At 32.9% G+C, this 12,879-nt stretch overlaps 1 long non-coding RNA gene across 1 annotated transcript; it reads left to right on the top strand.

Moving 5' to 3' along the window:
- The first annotated feature begins 1,148 nt into the window (after positions 1-1,148).
- On the top strand, positions 1,149-6,009 carry LOC127719065 (uncharacterized). Its single transcript, XR_007990146.1, has 3 exons — positions 1,149-1,300; positions 3,377-3,482; positions 5,829-6,009. It is a non-coding gene; the product is annotated as an uncharacterized LOC127719065 (long non-coding RNA).
- Positions 6,010-12,879: the final 6,870 nt, after the last annotated feature.

Genomic DNA, 12,879 nt, shown 5'->3' with positions numbered 1-12,879 from the left:
TGTAGTTGGTCTTTATTTGATGCTTGTCTAAATGTCATTCATACCATTTAGATATAAGAAGATGTGGTTTGAGTGCCAATGAGACAACTATCCATCCAAGTCACAATTTGTAAATGTAATCCATTATAGGTCAAAGTACGGCCTTCAACACAGAGCCTTGGCTCACAACGAACAGCAAGCTGTAAAAGGCCCCAAAAATTACTTGTGTGAAACCGTTTAAACAGGAAAACCAACGGTCTAATCTATATAAAAAACGAGAAACGAGAAACTCTTATGAACCACATCAACAAACGACAACCACTGAACATCAGGTTCCTGACTTAGGACAGGTGCAAACAAATGCAGCGGGTTTAAACGTTTTAATAGGAGCCAACCTTCACCCTACCTGAAACAATAGTGAAACATCACAACATAGAAAGACACATATCGACTTTCATTTTTTAATTAATTGCTGGAACATGTGTTGAAAAGTCATGTATACTGTATTTTATTCTCATGATGTGTGGATGTTTTTTTCCTGTGTTTTCACGTCGTTTTCATTTCTGTTTGAGTATATGTATCTATAACGTTTTATTTGATTTTTTGTATTTCGTCAAACATAACGGACTATAAATATAATTCCGATTATGATTCAACTACTAATTTCGGTATTTTGATATTTTTCAGCAAGTGTATTTCTTCGTCACTAGAATATGTCTCATAGATTATTTTACCAAACTTGTATTTCTTCGCTTAATAGTTTACATAAAAAAATTTAAAAATAAAATCATAGGTTGAAAAAAAGCGGCAAAAACAATGGCAAAAAGGAAAATGACAAAAAGAGAAACAACAGTCCACGAATCTCTACACAGAAAACCAAGGTTCGTGCAACATGTGCAACACGAATTCGTTCAAAACATTTAGTATAACACTAGTGACATTCGTCATGTTGGTCCTATTACATTGTAAGAAGGTTAACTGATGAGTCATATCCGATAATTTCATCAAATCAAATACAAATTGTGTTCACTTTGCATAGAACAAGTGATCTACTTTACCGGCTGACGTAGTTACATATTTTATCATTCTTATCTTCTTCTTTTTTTCATTTCATCGGAGAAGTTTGAAAATTGTATTTGATTTTCTTTTTAAAGTTGTGCTGACAATGTCGATCTGTATGTGGGGGGACTTCTAGAGAAGTCCATGAACGGACGTGTTGGAGAAACATTTGAATGTTTAATTGGTAAACAATTTTATCTGACAAAATGCGGAGATAGATACTGGTATGAGAGGAGAGACTCAGATTTTGGCTTTACAAAAGGTATGATGCTAATTTTATTCAATATTGATTTGTGTTAAATGTTTCTATGTTTGGGTAGGATTATGACCGAATGATATGGATCTGTGTTAAATGTGTGTATGTTTGGGTAGGATTATGATCGAATGATATGGATCTGTATTAAATGTGTGTATGTTTGGGTAGGATTATGATCGAATGATATGGATCTGTGTTAAATGTGTGTATGTTTGGGTAGGATTATGATCAAATGATATGAATCTGTATTCGACGTGCATGTAATAATTTATAGTCATGGTAGAATCATTTCGATTTGTGTTAAATGTGTGTATGTTTGGGTAGGATTATGATCGAATGATATGGATCTGTATTCAACGTGCGTGTGTTAATTTATAGTCATGGTAGAATCATTTCGATTTGTGTTTAATGTGAGTATGTTAAGATATAATTATGGTCAACTCATACGGATTTCTGTTCAATGTGTGTGTTCAGATATAATCATGGTCGAATCACATGGATTTGTGTTCAATGTGAGTATGTTAAGATATATATATGGTCGAAGCATATGGATTTCGGTTTAATGTGTGTGTGTATTTTAAAGTATAATTATGGTTGAATCGTATTGATTTGTGTTCAATGTAAGTGTGTTAATGCATTATTATGATAGAGTCATATTGAATTTGTCTTCAATATGTGTGTGTTAAGATATACCTATGGTAAAATCATATGGATTTGTGTTCAATGTGTATTTGTTCAATGTGTGTGTGTTCAGTCTTTGTGTGTTTAGGTATAATTATGGTAGAATCATATGGAGAATGATTTGTGTTCAATGTGTGTGTTAAGGTATTATGCTGGCACACATATCATCATGGATTTGTGATCAATGAGTGTGTGTGTTAATGTATAATTATGGTAGAATCATTTGGATTGATGTTCAATGTGTGAATGTTAAGCTATGTGTAGGGTAAAAGCATATGGATTTGTATTTAATTTGAGTGTGTTAAGGTATAAATATGGTCCAATCATGTGGATTTGTGATCAATGTGTGCGTGTTAAGGTATTATCTTGGCACACTCATGGATTCGTGTTTAACGAGTGAGTGTGTTAAGGTGTAATTAGGGTAGAATTATATGGATTTGCGTGATTTCCAGTTCGACCATATGACGACATGTTATACATACCAATATGAATATTGATGATATTATTAGAAAACTATTTTTATATAAGGGGGACATGAATAGGTGAAATGTTTTAAATCACATACACAAGAATGATATTTGCTCCTTTAGACATACAATATCATATGAATCTTGAACTAATCTCCTCATAAATGAACAGATGCGGATAAAGGAAATAAATTAACGGACTGTTGAAAAGGAGCTATTGAAAGTTTACTTTTTAAAGATTTTAAGTTTTTATGTTCCTGATAAATGTAGGGAGAAATAGTAAATACGCTGCTATGCATAATGCAATACATTGTGAGGACTAGTTTCCATTATATCTTATGATGTACCGTTTGTTCTTTCGTCCATACTTTAAAATAGATGATAAGTTACTATACTACCTGTAACAACAGTCTTATTTCTAAATGTATTTTACTTTTATAAGGAAAAAAGGTGAAAATACTGCACGCTTTAAACAACGGAAAAGGAATATGTTCGTTAACCCCAAAAATCCGATGGAGAATCATAAGCAATAATCAGGATACTTAATATAAAGCAGTTAAAACAAGGATAATACGGTTTGTGTTTTTCTCATTATGCCGTACGGTTGCCTATAATTGCTTACTTCCACTTCGTTTGAACATGGGTGGATATAAGCTGTCTCATTGGCAATCAAACCACATCTCCTTATCTTTATACAATGATTATTATATAATTACAATTATCCATGATGTTTGTTATACCTTAAATTCTCGAAAGGGTTTTATATTTTTTTTTTCAATTTATTCAACCTATCCAAAATAAAATGTAGGGTACGTTTAAACAATACCAGTGATGCGATAGTCACACAGACAAATAAAAAGATACAAAAATTCAAAATATATATACGCCACTTGTTTCAAAAACTATAATGACAGGTTTGTCGATTCTTTTACAGCACAGCTTAACTCAATCAAAAAGATAACAATGTCCAAAGTGCTCTGTCAAAACCTTGGATTGGATCGTATTCAAAACGAGGCTTTCATCCGACCCAAAAACAAAAGGTAAATTACGAATAAAGTAAACTTTGTAATATTCCAATAGTCATTAATCCAACTGATGTCCTATATTCACACTGTTCAAACGAACATTAATTATTTATACGCTAAAACCTTCTATACTTTTGTACAGCATACATATCTGAGCACATCCAGATATGTATACTTTTATTCGATCAGGCTTTATAGAAACTACATACATATTTAGGTACTGTAAAGGCACAGTGACCATCTCATGTTAATAACAATAAAAATCTCACATAACATTTCATCAATTCCTAAAACACTTCTCAATAGAAAACGAGATAATCTGATTCCAAAATCTACTGTAAAAAAAAAACAATTGCATCTTCATTCTGATCTAAAAGACTGCTATCTACAAAATATATATAAAATATGTGACATCTTTAACCAACGCATTCTATCGTATCTACAACTTTGCGAAAATTACTTCAAAACATTCTAATATAAATATGTTTATACGAAATTTAACTTCAGTACTACAATATCGGAAAGATGTGCTACAATGGTCACTGCCCAAACCTCGACAATAAATCTGGTGCAAACTTTTCTTTTATACTGACCGCCAAAACCGGTTTTCTTGAACTATTGAAAACACAATAGCCTTAACTGTTTTCAAAATCAATCACATTTGAAGGAGTAAGATGGATTTACTTTGTGTATACAAAGCATGTGAATCAAAAGGCAAGGCAATTACTTGCCCTACAGGAACACCAAGTAATTCCCCGTGTTTGTTTGTTCCATGATAATTTATTTGATAGTTTACTTTGTTTGTTTCTTTCAATTTTTTTTATAGAGAGGCGAAAGATACAACAGGGATATTCAAACTCAAAAGTCGAAAACAAACTGACAATGTCATGGCAAAAAACGAAAAACGATGAAAAGGCAAACAATAGTACACAAAACATAACATAGAAAACTAAAGACTGAGCAACACTAACCCCATCAAAAACCGGGGATGATGTCATATACTCCGGAAGGGTAAGCAGGTCCTGCTCCACGTGTGGCACCCGTCGTGTTGCTCAAAGTAGTACAAACCCGATGATAAGTCTAAATCGGAAGGTCACATTCTATTATCTTATGACAATAGTGTTTTCTGTCTTTTTTAAGAAAATTTGATTGCTTGCTTTGTGTTTTCTTCTTTTTTCGTAAATATTAAAAGTCAGCTGTCATTGTTAATAGATATAACAAGCTAGAAGTCTCATGCGTATTGAATACCTACTGTTATGAGATAACAGAGTTAGTATACCGTATATCTTGAAACCGTGAAACTTATCAAACCAGCAGCTGAAATGTATGCATAGAGTCAAGCGGTACGCCAAACAGGTCAAATTTAAAATATTGTTAGTATTAAAGGCATATTTGAAAGTTTCATAACGGACTAAATCACAATGCATACATGAGGAACATAATGTATCAAACACATATAATTGGATCCATTTCGACATAACTATAATGGGCAGGGATGCTTTTACTTTACTTTCTTATGCGGATGAAGATTTTAATGAATACAAAGTGTTTACATCAATCCGCAAATTCTGAGACAGATTCCGAATCTAGCGAATCAGAAAATTTCTGCAAACGGAAAAGTAACGTAACTTACTTTCTGCATCTTTTACTAAATAAATTCATCATAGATACCAGGATTGAAATTATGTACGCAAGACACGCGTTTCGTCTAAAAAAATACTCATCGGTGACGCTCGAATAAAAAAAGTTATTAAAAAAAAAAAAAATAAACAAACAAAGCACGAATTTGAAGAGCATTAAAGACCCAATATGCCTAAAAGTTTTGCCAAATTCCTTTATCTCTAGTTCAGGAAGATATATATTAATTGAACCAAATCCGTAAACATTTTTAGATTGTTAATAGAAATACATCATAAATATACCTGTATGTGAAATTAAATTATCCAGCTTCTTTAATCTTTTTCTTTGTTTTAAAAGCACGCACGGTCATGAATTGCAATGTTCCGTTGTTTGGTAAATAAAAATGAATCGAAAACACATAGCGATTATCGATTTGCCAAATACAGCTAAGGTAATCTATTCCTGGGGTATAAAAATCTAAGTGTTTCGAAAAATTCAAAGTTTTGTAAACAGTTAATTTGTAATTGTGACCATATCAATGAAAACTCATGTCAAGTGTTGACGACTACTGGGCTAAACCCGCTCAAATTTAGAAAAATGGGAAAACTTATGAATAGAAAATTCGCACAAGAATAATCGAAAAGGATGACGTTCGACAATTATGACAAATGACTATTATACAAGGTAAATGTTACAGATATTCAAGTATACATGATATTCTTTATTATTGTCTATTTGTAGAAAATTGAAGAAATGTAAGAACTTGCCGGATTTGAATTTAAATCTATGGAGAGAAAATACTGACTAACAGCAACAATTTTACAAAGGAGAAACTTTAGAAAGAGTTTGAAAGTTGCACGAGCAATTATGATAAAATAAAATGTAAATAGCATTGAAATAAATCGCATGATTATTAACATATCGTCAATGGTGTAGTTTTTCATTCCCAGTGCAATGATATTATTATTTTGCAGCTTTATTATGACTAAAAATGTTGGTGGAACGTCATAATGTAGCACAAAGTAGGTACTTAAAACAAAATTGAAAGTACATAATTATAAAGAAATGCCTTCCAGATTCTCATTTCATCTACTTAATTTAGGACGGTATTTCTTAATAAAATAATTTTCTTTATTAATTCTCATTGGTTCCGTTGTATTATCTGAACACTGATAAAATGGAAAAATGAAGAAATTTGGATGATTTGATCCAGCAAATCTATCAATATGTTCGCTAAGTGGGATTTTACTTGTGCGCGGTACTCGAATTTGCTGTCAATGTACTGTCATTCGTTTTCTAATGGTATTGCCGGTTTGTCCAATATAAATTTCTTGACAACCACTGCAAGTGATGATGTATAGAAGATTTTCCGATGCACATGTAAAATCTATACTATTAAACGAGAAGACTTCATTTTGTGTGTCGCTTCTCTTCCTTCCACAATAAATTAATCATCATGTCTCTGTGTCCTATAGGTACCATGCATAGTCGCATTTATCATCCATTCTTATGATTATTCAGATTGAGTTATTTTGGAGGAAAATCGGAAAAAAAGTCGTCCGGATATTGTTTCCGTCATCAGACTGACTTTTAAGTCATATATAAGATTTCCGGTTTTAAACTTTCACATGATTTTCATAAGAACTCGGAGAGAGGACACTTATTTTCGCGTTTATCGACATGTATACTATGATTATACTACTATGATATATAAAGACTCTCTATATAATTATAGCAGTGATCGCCGTAGAGAAGAAACTTGGAATTGATAGTTAAAACAGAGACATAATACTGTCACATATAATATATATATTGTATTATATGTCTCTGGTTAAAAGCAAATACACTTTATTTATAATATACGTATGTTCATAGTATACCAAGGGCTTCAGATCACAATTAATTCCCTTTGTTCGTGGTCTTGGAATATAGTTCCCAATTATGATATGGGGTAATGCTTCCTAAGTATTCTGTCTACTGTTTTCTTTGAAATGTTTACTATTTAAGGGGTTATATCAGTTGCATATATAAATGAGTAAATAGTTATCAAAGGTACCAGGATTATAATTTAATACGCCAGACGCGCGTTTCGTCTAAGTAAGACTCATCAGTGACGCTCAGATCAAAACATTTATAAAGCCGAACAAGTACAAAGTTGAAGAGCATTGAGGACCAAAAATTCCAAAAAGTTGTACCAAATACGGCTAAGGTAATCCATAGATGTAATATTACATGATGTCATCTATGGGTTATCTATTCCTGGGATAAACAGGTGGAAAAAATTTAATGTTGAAAGTGAAATTAGTGATTTGGCCAAAATGAAAGTAGGGTAGAAATTTGCCTTAGTCATTTATTCAAGATTCAAATCCTATCATTGGCATGTTGATAGCTAGTGCTCTCAAAAGAAAAAAAAACACTGATGGAGTGTCCTAGAAGCATATTTTATTAGAATAATAATGGTCTAAAAGCAGTTCTATTTATTTCATGTTTGAAGCGGTGCAATTTAACTTGAATTTTACCAAAAAATGCATTGTAACAAAGGGGAAGAATAATTGTGGTCTGAGACCAGAACCGCGAAAAAAATGGAATTTAACAGAAAGGAAACAAATAACGGACTTTTGAAAAAAGGGAGAGGGCTTTTGATACCTTTTCTGAAATTCTCCAGACATAAAATCTTTTATAAAAATTCATCCTAAAACAATTTACATACTTTAAACCAAGCTCTACATGCCCGCGATTTCGCGGGTGTGTTCTAGTTGTTCTTAATTTTCAAAATGCGTTAAAAAAGCAAAATGTATCGCCAAAAATCAGATACTGCAATGGGTACAAAAGTTGCACCTACATATGCCAATGTTATGATGGGATACCTCGAGATCCAGATGTATCGGAGATCACAACGAAAATTTGGACATTTATTTTATAAATTTGTGATGGAAAATTGGAAAAGATACTTAGATGATTGTCTTATTAATGGAATAACAGCATAGATATGTTAATGGAATTCAAAGATTTACTCAATGAAATAAAAGAGAACATACAATTTATTATGGAATACAATAGTAACCAATTACCCTTTTTAGACATTCTTATCTTAAAGAACGGAACCAACATAGAAACCGATATTTGCTATAAACCGACTGATTCCAAACAATATCTACTTTTTGCATCATGTCATCCAAAACATACTAGAGTCAATATACCATATAACCTAGCTTAACGCATATGTACTACCATTTCAAATCCAGAATTAAGGGATACAAGATTAAATGAATTAAGATACATGCTCTTGGACCGAAAATATTCGAAGAGAATAATTGATGACGGAATAACTAGAGCCAAATCTTTTAGCTTACAGGAATTACGGAAAACTAAATCACATTCAAAAGAAAACGTTTTACCGTACATTTCTACTCACAACCCCAGAAATAATGAAGCTTTCAACACTATACATAACAATTTACCATTTTTACAGAGCGACCAGAGGATGTTGAAATTATTTAATTCACACAAAGTAATTAAAAGCAAACGGCATTCGAAATCATTAAAAAAAATGTTGACCCGCGCAACATTCCAAACTGAAAATAGTCAACCAAAGGTACAAAAAATGTGGTCGACCAAACTGTGAATCTTGTTTATACTTATCCGAAGGAACATAATTCGTTTTTAAATCAGGACACATTTTTAAAATAAAAAACAGTTTTACATGTGCATCGGAAAATCTTCTATACATCATCACTTGCAGTTATTGTTCAAGTATATTGTTTTTCTTAAATTGTTTAACATTTCACAGCGGTATAACATGTTACTTTAATTATTCTTCCCTTAGTTTTTTTATTTTGTATTTGCATTGTGTCAAGAAAATTATATTGGACAAACCGGTAATACCATTAGAAAACGAATGACAGTACATAGACAACAAATTCGAGTACCGATCACAAGAAAAATCCCACTTAGCAAACATATTGATAGATGCGCTGGAACAAATCATCCAAATTTTTTCATTTTTATATTTTAATAGTGTTCAGATAATACAACGGAACCAATGAGAATTTATAAAGAAAATTATTTTATTAAGAAATACCGTCCTAAATTAAATAGATGAAATGAGAATCTGGACGGCATTTCTTTATAATTATGTACTTTCACTTTCGTTTTAAGTACCTACGTTGTGCTACATTATGACGTTCAGGACTCAATAATAATGTCGCTAATTGACGTTACCCCTGACGACGTCGCCAGCAACGATATCCTTGAAAATCTGTCAAACAGTGACTGAACCGGTAGGATACTATGGAGAACATTTTTGAACAATATGGTTTTGTAATAGACAAAAAGTGAATATTCATATTGAATATAAATATTTGCTGCATTTTCAGCCTGATTTTTTTCCCTATATATATATATATATATTTGCACAACGATACCTTTAGTTAAGTACCATTCAGTATATATTTTAATTCTTTAGAGAAAAGAGCGTATACTCAACTTTCAGAATCGTCAGCCTTTTGCCGTCAAATTGTGTGCAATTTTTTTAACTATGATAAAAAAAAACTGATAAAGATTCATGGTTTGTTTTAAACTCTATGCTCACATCTGAATGCGTCAGATATCTTTTTAAAAGATACATGTAGTATTTGTTACCTTTGTAATTTGACAAAATTTCGTTTGCAAATTTAAGAAAACAACTTGACCGTTTTGAAACTGAATTTAATTTGGCTAATAGGAATAATCCTAGTAGAAAGGCTATTCTCATGAAACGAGACACGGACAGGCAAAGGAAAGTATTTGCATTTAGATGTTGTACATCGCGATGAGAATATTATTGAGATCTTGTTTAAAAAAGGGGTAACAAGCAACAATACATCCCTGCTTCGAAGAGCGAATGATGCTGTTCGAGGGTGTGACTCGCCGTTATTAATGGTCTGGACAGGAACATGTGACTTTACTAACTTCACGCCGGCAGATCGACATATTTCTTTAAATGAAATATCTGTGGCAAAAGTACTGGCCGATTTAAACGATGTCAAGAAAGAGATTTTGGAGGTTAATCCATGAACAGAGATAATTTTTTTTACATTGTCCCCATTTTTCAATGCAATTGTAGAATGACAAACAAGGTCATACTGATTCTGATTCAAAGGCAGATGACAATTTATTAGCTGATAAAATAGATCAGTTAAATGAAGAATTATTATCTTTAAATGCGGCCGATACGGGACCTAAATTTTCTTTGGACATATTAAAGTCTACCATAGTTAAGCGCGGTCGTGACCGGTCTACTATCAGGACGAAATATTCCTACAATTTAAAGACTTGTATGAAGATGGCAGCTAAGAAAGCTCCAGCAAATCGTTCTTAAGAAATGTTACTGACCACTTAGTCTTAGTTCAATTTCAATAATATAAATTAAATTTAGGATAAACTGAAAAAAAAACCATTTTTATGTATTTAAATTCTTCCATTTCTAATTCTTCGTTTTGTGAATGAGGATTGCTTCGCTCGCTGAAATTAACGTCCGAAATATAAATTCTAAAGTTCAAGCAATCATTGGAAATTCAGTGAACAATGTATCACAATTTAGACAGAAACAATATTTTATTACATACAGACAAATGTGTACTTCATCAATAGACTATAAATTTTGTTATACAATCATTTGTGACAATCGTACATGTACTACATCAATCCTGCGGACAATTAATAACCTTGGACAGAACAAAGAACATAAAACGATGTAAAACGAATCGCAAAGAAGGAGAAATATGACCGTGCGAGACCCTCATGGTTAGTCAAAGTCGTTAAACACCCCCGTAGTTACTGTAGTAGAGAAACATAAGCTGATGCATGTATCCTGCGGACAATTAATAACCTTGTAAGAAGGAACATAAAATGATATAAAACGACTAGAAAAGAGGAGAAAGATCGGATTCCATCAGTCCCCTCCGTGGGTAGGAGAAACAATTTTTATTATCATCAGAGTTCAGTACAAGAAGTCTATATGATCACGGACCAGTGTGACCATTGTGAACATTTGAACTATTGAACTATTGATTATTCGAATATTTGTATTTCTCGTAATGAATTATTATTTTATTTTACTATGACTTCGTTTTAACAATACCAACATTAGTTGTAAATGTAGTAGAGAAGAAAGAGGCAGATTGTATCAAGAGCACAAACAACATCAAGTCACAGCAAAAACGGAGAAAAAACAGCCTACAAGATATTACACAGATAACAGAACACTGAGCAACACGAACCCCACAAAAAGGGAATGATCTCAGGAACGTGCACAATGAAGATCGCCTACTTTCAAAAATCCCGTGAGCAATAAGAATTTGAACTGCCACTTGAATGTCCAGTAACATTTCAGAGCATCAAGTGAATCACGGTGAATGAGGATTGCCTCGCTCGCCGGTTTCACAGGTGCGCATTTCTGTTCAATTAAACGAAAATAATGACTGGTATTTTAGACTTCTGGTGGTAAATGAATGGTTTACATTTGCCAGATACTCAGTGTTGAAATGAAGATGCATATTTGGATGAAAATAAAATGACTTTGCTGATTTCACCTCGAAAAAAAAGTTCAATAGTCGATTGCATTACTTTCAGTCAACCTGAAGTGCATTACATAGATTAGCAGTAAATAGCCGATTGCATTACTTTCAGTCAACCTGAAGTGCATTACATAGAATAGCAGTAAATACGGTGAATGGGGATTGCCTCGCTCGCCGACAATGTATGTGTACAAGTTTTACTGAAAGAGGACAGATGAAAACTGTGAAAATTAGATTTGCCGTAAAACATGGTGAATGGGGATTGCCTCGCTCACCGACAATGTATATGTACACAAGACAGAAAATATCATGTATAAGTTCGATAACTTTGAAATATTTCAGTAGTAGCTGTAAAAAATGAATGTGTTGAAAAGTTCGTTTTGTACGATTGTGACGCCACGCTTCGATTTATACACTCAGCAATATTCAAAATATGGTGGAACACAACAAATGATCAGTTCAGTAGGAACATGCGTATATTTATGTAAGTACATTTTATCATTCCTTTTTTTTTTTTGTCTTTTACATGTTCATTTCTTTAGTGTACGGTGTCTGTCATTTCAGATTTTCATAATATTCTTTCCGCCGTCAAACCAGGGCGGAAAGTGCTATAGGAAAATGACCATATTCGATGTGACTTCGCAATCAAAAAATTATGAAAATATCAGCATAAATACGTTAAATAACGAAAATATAATGCGACTATAGGACTACGATCAGAGTCTGTCTCCGATAGCATTATGGTGGAAACTTTACTCCTCCCTGCACTTTTAAAAAGCGGTTGCATCTTTTTGAATATCATAGATCGGCCAGTGAGCAATATTTCTGTACTGCAAGAGTACCTGAGTATGGATACAGTGGTATTTTCTGTGACCACTATAGAAATCCTGTTGTGGCTCTGTTGAGGGTATCAGATCTCGTGCGATGTACCATCGATCATGCCCACTTCGTTGGTCATCTCTGGCCATTTTCCTCTGCGGTTAAGCCACTCCTGTCTGGTTGGCCACCGAACGTTGGGGGCCCATATCTCCCACAAAAGTATCCACATTTTTTAATTATAAGCCAACAGTTGAATTACTGATACCGAAACTCATAGACAGAAGAGTGTATGTGGGATATTGTCTCAACCAAATAAGTGTCAATAAAATTCTATTTTGTGTTGAATTAACTTTGTTTCCATGTAAGTTGAGGTATTGAGAAACGTTAATGAAGATGTCCTGAAAAGACGTGGCCGA

The sequence above is a fragment of the Mytilus californianus genome, unplaced genomic scaffold (genome assembly GCF_021869535.1).
Source record: "Mytilus californianus isolate M0D057914Y unplaced genomic scaffold, xbMytCali1.0.p SCAF_10, whole genome shotgun sequence".
NCBI lineage: Eukaryota > Metazoa > Mollusca > Bivalvia > Mytilida > Mytilidae > Mytilus > Mytilus californianus.
The sequence above is the reverse complement of the archived record's forward strand: the minus strand, read 5'-3'. Positions and strand labels throughout refer to the sequence as shown.